The sequence below is a fragment of the Prunus mume genome, linkage group LG8 (genome assembly GCF_029339155.1).
Source record: "Prunus mume cultivar Tortuosa linkage group LG8, ASM2933915v1, whole genome shotgun sequence".
NCBI classification, from domain to species: Eukaryota; Viridiplantae; Streptophyta; class Magnoliopsida; order Rosales; family Rosaceae; genus Prunus; species Prunus mume.
The window spans coordinates 21,457,746-21,466,364 of NC_142705.1; the positions used below are offsets into that span (position 1 = coordinate 21,457,746).

The 8,619-nt window shown below is 37.4% G+C and overlaps 3 long non-coding RNA genes across 3 annotated transcripts; all 3 read right to left on the minus strand.

Annotated features, from left to right (window-relative positions):
- Nucleotides 1-105: 105 nt before the first annotated feature.
- On the minus strand, nucleotides 106-1,057 carry LOC148915035 (uncharacterized). Its single transcript, XR_016122496.1, has 3 exons — nucleotides 706-1,057; nucleotides 484-625; nucleotides 106-403 (listed from the first exon to the last, which is right to left on the minus strand). It is a non-coding gene; the product is annotated as an uncharacterized LOC148915035 (long non-coding RNA).
- Nucleotides 1,058-1,122: 65 nt separating this feature from the next.
- LOC148915036 (uncharacterized) lies at nucleotides 1,123-1,547 on the minus strand. The gene is made up of 3 exons (XR_016122531.1): nucleotides 1,429-1,547; nucleotides 1,233-1,329; nucleotides 1,123-1,148 (listed from the first exon to the last, which is right to left on the minus strand). It is a non-coding gene; the product is annotated as an uncharacterized LOC148915036 (long non-coding RNA).
- A 1,183-nt stretch (nucleotides 1,548-2,730) lies between these two features.
- Nucleotides 2,731-4,216, minus strand: LOC148915037 (uncharacterized). Its single transcript, XR_016122821.1, has 4 exons — nucleotides 3,836-4,216; nucleotides 3,558-3,742; nucleotides 2,863-3,012; nucleotides 2,731-2,773 (listed from the first exon to the last, which is right to left on the minus strand). It is a non-coding gene; the product is annotated as an uncharacterized LOC148915037 (long non-coding RNA).
- Nucleotides 4,217-8,619: the final 4,403 nt, after the last annotated feature.

An 8,619-nucleotide genomic window follows, 5' to 3' on the forward strand; every position in this document is an offset into this window, starting at 1 on the left:
AGCAAGCAGAGTAAAAAGTAAGAAAAGCGATGCACAGTATTACGATCAAGTCAGAGAATGAACCATTCTTAAGCATCCATACACAGGAACTATAAAAAGCATCCAAAACCAGCAACTATAAAAGCATCCATTAACAGCAACTATAACAGCATCCATAAAGAGCAACTACAAAAGCATCCATAAACAGCAACTATATTTACATATGGAGGTGTTCAAAATAGTTAACCTTCAAAATCGAAACAGTGTGTATGCCATGTAAGGCAATTAGCCACTGCTTCTATATTGTACAATATTACACCTCGCAATACTAACAAAACCAACTAGCTCTAGCAAAAAGGCAGGATTACGAGCCAAAGTAGGGCCAGCAAAGCTTCCACGTCTACATCTTCATACAAAGGAGTTCCTGACATAAATAACGAGCAAAGTGAATTCCCAAGTCATAAGTCGTCACTGAGGTCAATTCACACAGATTAAGACATGTACCTCATAAATATGCCTCCCCTCTCAAACCCTCTATTGCAAGCTTCAGTCGGTAATATTTGATCTTCGACGGGTCAATTTTATGCACCGAAAGCCCAGCCTGAGATGCTCGATGAATTGAGCGGTCATGATTCCGCAAGACGTACTGTGAGGCCAATAAGTTGGGAAATGACAACTGCATTTATATAAAATTTTGAAAAAATTAACTAAATTCACAATTCTTACCCATCTCGTTGTTGTGGCACACCTCCAATGATGCAAACTGAGAATGGCGTAAACCTCGACATCTGCAGCCCCTTTTGCTTCACCTCTTCAACCTCAGATTCTTCATAAAACTTTATATTGTACAGCACTCGTGCAAGCGTATCGCTGACAAGTTGCGAAGTGTAACCAGCTTCGAAGGTTTGGTATATTCAACATATGAGTCATACACAGTTGCAGTATGTCGGACGAAATCAATTTCGATTGCAACCCAATGGGACTCTCGAAGATTATATGGAAAATAGACTTTGCGGACTTTTTTCCAAGATTGGGCATACCCGTGTTGCCACGTACCATGCACAAAGTGATGTACATTCTTCAGACTTGTTGGTGGAAGGTCACAGTGTTTAGCGCTGCCTTCTTCGATCCACGTGTCTTGCGATCGCTTTTAACGGCTCTAGAAATTGCTGCAGACGTTGAAATGAAACCATATTACATAATGACAACCGAAAGCAAATGAAGCAGTGAATGTAACATGGTAAAAAGTGTACCTGCAAGGCATAATCTGCCGTTGTCCAGTCGGTTCCAAATAGCAACGGATGAGAGAGTTGCCGTTTGCGGAATAAGAAAGGTTGCCATTTCCAGGTGCTGAAAGTTGACATATAATATGAGCACATTTTCAGACAATTGTACACTTAAAAAAGGAGAGAAAACAATTGAATAAAGTAGAGATTTGTGTATTCTTACCCTTGAGCTAATCCATGCCGTTTCATCGATGAGTTTATAGAAAAAATCAGCGCCCACGGAAAATGCTTCAAGCTGCACCTGCACACTAGAAAAGGCAAACTTGCAACGGTTACGTTTGGGTGATCTCATAATTCGACTTTGTTGTGACAAATATTGGATGCATATTAATACGGCCGATTGGATTTGAAGGTCAAGAATCTGAACCGATATCTTTTTCCAAGCAGTGCAAAAATCTATTACTGCCTTCACATCTTCAATGGGCAGCGGTTTTGATGGATCAAAAGATGGCGGGGTTGCAGGCGCATCCGACACACTCATTGTCCTCTTCTTCCTCAAAGGATCAGTAAATGGACTTAACAATGTCCGGGCGCTGTCTACACCCTTTACCTTCCACTTCTTTTTTCAACACTTCAACTACCTTCTTCATCGGTAGCCATACTAATTGTAGGTATACTTTGAGGATTCATCGGAGCTGCCGATGGCTGCTATCAACTATTTTCCAATCTTCTAACAAAAACATAAGCCTTTGGCGATTTCGTCACACCCGCCACATCTTGGGGTAGCGACTTCGGATTGTGCATGCACTTGCTTCATGCACTTGTAAGTCGGAACTAGAGTGACCATGGCTGCGGAAGGTTCGGCTCCATCACCTTTGGGGACTTGTGTTTCCATTACTGCTGGTTTTGTAGGCGGACTGACATTGTCATGTAATGGCGACAAGTCATTGTCTCCTCCTTCATTCATACGAGGAGTACCAAGGTCCTCACATCCTTCCCAAGCTTCTTTCACCCCACCATCTTGTTTTCGCAGCTGCTCTATTTCCACCTTAAAATAATGCTCCATTGAAGCCAGTGTGTTGCGGAAATCCTCGACACACTTTTTATTTCTTTCAACTTTGGATGACTCCTTCCGTACCGTTTCTTCCAACTCATCCACTCTGTTGCGAAGGGCTCGATTTGAACTGGCAACTTTGGCGAAGTCATCCTTCATCCTTTGAAAGTCACGCTTCAAAGTGCGTAACTCAGTGGACGCCATTTAACCCTGCATTCAGTTAGAATGCAAGTGTTACAATATTTCCAAAATATATCGGAACAAAACAGCAGTTAATTTCCTATTGTATTATGACATATATATTGAAAAATAGGTAATGCTTGCCTTAGAAGACGACGGAAGGCTTGCAGTTTCTTCAATGTCCTCATCTTTTTCTTCTACTGAGGCAGACGTGCTTTGGTTTTTTGTTCATCATAAACAAGCGAACAAGTTCTTGATGTTGTCAACACTGTCACCCCAAGTCCAATACATTGCTACTTCTCAATTACGGATGGCGAATAAGTTGCACATCAACCTGCAATTTACGCAGACAATAGACATATCAGTAAACTGATTATATTAGATTTTCATATGCCTAAGATTATCATTACAAACTGAACTAACCTCACGGTTCTCGAATACTTGGCTCATTAGCTCATAAAAACGCGGCAAAGTGTTGCTCCTCCAATGTAGTATACGAGGGATGTAGGCATTATGTTCGTGCACCACCAAATGTAGTGCAGCCAACGCTGGAAATACCTCATAAGCCCAAATCTGGTTTGAGGAAGAAAAGCCTTAGAGATCACATGCTATAAGCTTAAATAGGGCATGAAAAGCCAAACATACAATAAAGAGAAATAATTAGCATGTTTTAATTGCAGTCTAAACCTTGCCCTATGATTGACAAAAGTTCAAAGAAATACAGGCATCTAGAGATGCATAGAGACTAAAAGTGGTTCGGGCCACATTAGTCATTAGTCTAAGAGCATTCAACACAAATCAGGAAAAAATTGATTTCCTAATATCCAATATCCCCCCTTACTAAAACAAAAACTGTTCATTTAAATATATATGTATATTTTTTTAAATCAAACTCAATATTCATTGTCATCAGATTCCAGAATGCATGAAACGAAAATTTGGAAGTGCAGATTTTCAACAGAAAAAAAAAAAAAAAAAAAAAGACTGAAAGCGCAGATACAACAAAATGGAACAAAATCCCATAGAGATAACAATATTCACTAAAAAAATTCATATAACAATTATTTATTATTTGAAAACCAAAACAAAAAGAATCATAAGGTTGAAACTTATAGTACCTCTTGTTTTCCGAAACCGCCCAATCCAAAACGCTCTCCTGATGCCATAAATAACAACATATCTTTTTGGAAAAGAAGTTGGAGGTTGTTGGTTGCATATATAAGAGCAAAGCCCTTACAAATGGTTAACATCATCATCAATCAAAATCTGACTCTTCCCTTAAATTTCTGCTAACCCACTGGAACTGCAAGAAACACGACGTCAATATGTTTCACTTCCTTCCAGCATGAAACGTTAAAAACTAAAGAAAAAGACATGTATTGCAACATAAAACTACCTGAATTTCTTTTTCCGGTTGGAGTTTCCCGACTTGATGTATGAGACGAAGATAATTTGGGATTCTTCAAGTTTTTAAGCCAGAAAGATTATCCAAAAATTAGAAAAGGAAAGTGTATGATGGAAGCAGATGGGTGGGTGTGTGGATGGTGAACAAACAAAGTTATTGTGCTGTTTGTGAAGGGGGGCGTGGCCTTTGATTTCTTCAAGGTCATTATATTGAGTCACGTGAATCTCTGAAAAGATGTTTCAATTTTCAATGGACTGGTCGGTGGTCTGTGGTGCTCGAGAGACGCGAGTGCTTGCCAGCTTTCTCTGACTGCTTTCACTTCTCTGCTATTTCTTGTCTTCTTCAGTATTGAAGTGCATAGTGGAATAGTATACCACTCCAATTTATACGTACGTAAAAGTTATAAGAGTAGCTAATAGAAATGTCCACGTTATTATTATATTTTAACATAAACCCAATCATTCTTTAACTCCTATTTAAAAACGTTGTCATAAGGACAAATAAAGGGGCTTTACCATATAAGGACAAATAGGAGGACATTAAGACAAAATTGTTCAGCCCCTAAAAAATTAGACAACCTAGTCCAGTCATTGTTCGACATTGACATGAAATAACTTTTATGTTCTTTCGAGTGACGTTGAGCAACTCTCGTATTCTTATCAATGATAGCGTAAGAGTTATTTCATGTCACTATCAAACAATGACTAGACATGTTTCTCCAATTTTTTAAGGGCTTGACCATTTTAACATTTTGTCTTGTGTGAAGTACTCTTTTTTATATAATCATTTTATGTTAAATAAACAAACTAAACTGAATAAACAAAACATTAACTAATAAATGAACTAAATAAAGGCCCAGCCAATTAGAAAGAGTAATACATGTCCCAAAAACAAAAATATTTATACTACTAAAATGTATGCGAACTGGATATTTGTTGGAGCTAGAAACTCCCGTAAGGTTTTCCATATCTTTTGTGAGTTTGCCTTTTCATATAATTAATAAATAGAGTTATATTTAAATTAAGATATTATGAGACTTTTATTCAGATAATCATTAAATGAAATAATTGTTACAGGAGGTGGATATATCCATTATCTCCATGTTTTGGCTAACAATTGTCTCTTAATAGGAGAGTCAGTTGTAAAGCAACTTGTATAAAAGGCTTGGTCTTTGCTCTCATATACAAACGTTCATATTCTATATGCTTGTCCTATTGTAAGCCTTGATATTTTGGAATACTTAGAGGAGAAGATCATCTTGTATATCTGATTATGGCTAATTCAAGTAAGTCTTATTTCTAATTGTTCTATTGTTTAATTGTCAAATTTGTGTTAAGGTGTGGTTTAAGTGCTAAATTGGTTCAAGATTATTTTGCATATAGTAAACGTCTACAACTCCATCTCGCAGCTGTAGCCTTGCGACTCTCTTGATAAGGGTGGCATGGTCCGGTCCAAATCGTTTCCATCTTACATTGGAATCGAAAGCGATACTATTTAATCGGTGTGATCTGGTCCAGCTTTTGGTGAAAAAATTATGAAACGGCCGATTCAATTTAAACCAATTTCGATGCGGTTTTCGTCTTTTCAATTTTGAACCTGATTTTTTTAAAATTTTTTTTTACAAATTCCAACTAAAATTTTATTTTTTGGTTCACAAAGATCCAATTTCATGCAAAGAGAGATGATTGGGCCTAGAAAAGAAAGGTGCTTTGAAGTTGGGCTTGGAAACCGGTTTGAATCAATTCGGTCCGGTTTGTTGACTTTTTAGTCAACATTGGTTTTTTTCCAATTTTTTTCCATCTGGTGCGGCTTGGTTTTCCAATTTTCAGCTCTAGATGCCCACCCCCACTCTTTAGTTCGTGCCGCTTTTTTCTCTCCTACTTAGTCGACTTTTTTTTCTTTTAGAGGAAAAGGGATTTCATTCATAATTCAATAGATTCATACAAAGATTAGAATGAGAATAGTGACCTCGTTAAAACTTTCCTAGGAAAACCACATGGGAAAAACCTCAGGGTAGGAAAGAGTATTACTCATGCCACGGGCTAACAAAAAAGTCTAAAACATAACCAAACAAAAAACCACTACAATAAATAGAACCAACTACCACACTACTAAAAAACCAACAAAAGAGACCCAGCAAAGATTGGTTTAGGTGCGGTGGATCTGCAAAGATGGGATTATAGGCCACTTCCATCCCTTGTTTGTGTTGTGGTTTCAAACGGTCTTCCTAGTCTAGGGGAGGCCCCGAGCATAGGTGGGTAATGCGGTCGTCTACAGTCGTCAATTTCTTTCATCACAATTTAACAATAGCAAAGATCTAATTTAGAAGCATGCACTGTTGGTGAATCATATAAGGACACAATGTAGAGGTCCAAAAAACTTCCATATATTTCTTGGTCTTGCAACATATTTCCCTGAAAAATTCTATATATTTCTTTGATTTTTGTAAAACGCTCATGTATATATCTGTGATTTTGGTTTTCAAACGTACCTTGAAAAAACGATCACATAATCAGTTTGATATGTATAGGACCGAATGACACTAATAAGTAATAACCATCAAGATACGTGATTAATTTATTATCTAATTTAGAAGACACTAAAAATTGAATCAAAAACTTGGGGAACTCATCAACATTGTATTTTAACTTTTATACTTCTTATAAAACTCTCATGTATTTATGTGATTTTGGTCTTGCAACGTACTGCTTTGGAAAACAATCACATATTCTATGATCTTATTAAAAAATAATTAGGGTTTAAACTGATATGTTTATTCTTCTCTCAAGGAGGAATATATATACTACATACAGAGTGGGTACAAATAGCAAATATGTACAAAATCTCCTAATTCTACTCAAATTAGATAATTACAATAAACTATAAATTCTATTCCTAAGAGGAACATATTCTATTCCTAATAGGAATGTTGACTCACGTCAACACTCCCCCTCAAGTTGGTGCATAGATATCGGTAATGCCTAACTTGTCAAGTGAGTCTTCAAATCAGCGCTTTGACACGGCATGGGTCAGCATATCTGCAAGCTGCTATGAAGAAGGCACAAAAGGTATAGAAATTAACTTATGCTCCAGCTTCTCCTTAATGAAATGCCGATCAACTTCTACATGCTTAGTTCAATCATGTTGCACTAGATTGTTAGCAATTTCAAATGCAGACTGATTATCACAGTAGAGCTTTGTAGCAGCATCCGGTCTAAACCCAATTTCAGCAAGTAACCACCTCAACCACAGTATTTCACAAACTCCTTGGGCAATCCCTCTGTATTCAGACTCTGTAGAGGACCGAGATACAACGTTTTGCTTCTTGCTACGCCATGTAACTAGGTTACCACCAACAAATGTGAAGTAACCTGATGTAGAACGTCTATCTGTAATATTTCCTGCATAATCTGCGTCAGTGTAACCTTCTAGATCCAAGTGGCCATTTTTCTTAAATAATAAACCTCTCTCAGGAGCAGACTTTAAGTAACTCAAAATACGCATCACAGCAGCCATATGATCATCACTAGGGGAATGCATAAATTGGCTAGCAATGCTTACCACATATGCAATATCAGGGCGTGTCAATGATAAATAAATCAATCAACCAACCTTTGGTATCTTTTTTGTTAGTTGGGACCTGATCCACATAAGTACCAAATTTATGATTCTCAACAATAGGTGTATTAGCTGGTTTACAGTCAAGCATTCCAGTATCTGGTAACAGGTCCATGACATACTTCCTTTGTGAAAGAAATAAGCCATGTTTAGATCGAGTGACTTCCACCCCTAGAAAATATTTCAGAATGCCCAAATATTTCATCTCAAATTCAGATGCTAAACGCTTCTACAGTTCCTCGATTTTTGCAGTATCATCAACAATCACAATTATATCATTAACATAAATAATCAATAAAGTCACCTTACCAGCCATATGTTTAATGAATAGACTATGATCAGTATTGGCCTGTTGGTAACCAAACTTCTTCATAGCTGTAGTAAATCTGCCAAACCATGCTCAAGGAAACTGCTTTAACCCGTACAACGCCTTTTTAATTTGCACACGTTCCCTGTGTCACTGGTAACGCTATACCCTGGTGGAAGACTCATGTATACACTTCTTCTTCTAGTTCACCATGTAAGAATGCATTTTTACATCAAATTGCCTCAAGGTCCAATCCAAGTTTATTGCTAAGGACAACAAAACTCTGACAATATTCATCTTAGCCATAGGTGCAAAAATATCATGATAATCAACTTTATATTTCTGAGTAAACCCCTTAGCTACTAATCTTGCCTTGTACCTCTCCACAGTACCATCTACATTATATTTAACTGTAAACACACATCTGCATCCTACAGGCTCCATTCCCTTTGGTAGATCAACAATGTCCCATGTATTATTATTCTACAATGCCTCCATTTCAACATTCATAGCTTCAACCCACTTTGAATCATTAAATGCCTCCTCAACACGGGTTGAAATTTTAATACTATCCATTCTTGCCACAAAAGCTTTGCACTTAGGACATAACATGTGATTAGACACATAATGGGCAATAGCATATCTTGCTTTGCCTTATGGTGAGTAACGATCAGGTGGAACCCCACAGTTCCGTCTAGGTGGTAAAAAATAAGAATTATCAGCAGTATGAATAGAAGCACTTACCTAAGGATAATCCAGGGGAGCTTGATTGGGTACTATTAGAGAAGTTTCATGGGGGGCAATCGGTTCAGTCACATCAGTTAAAATAGCAGGTTCAATGGGTGTAGCA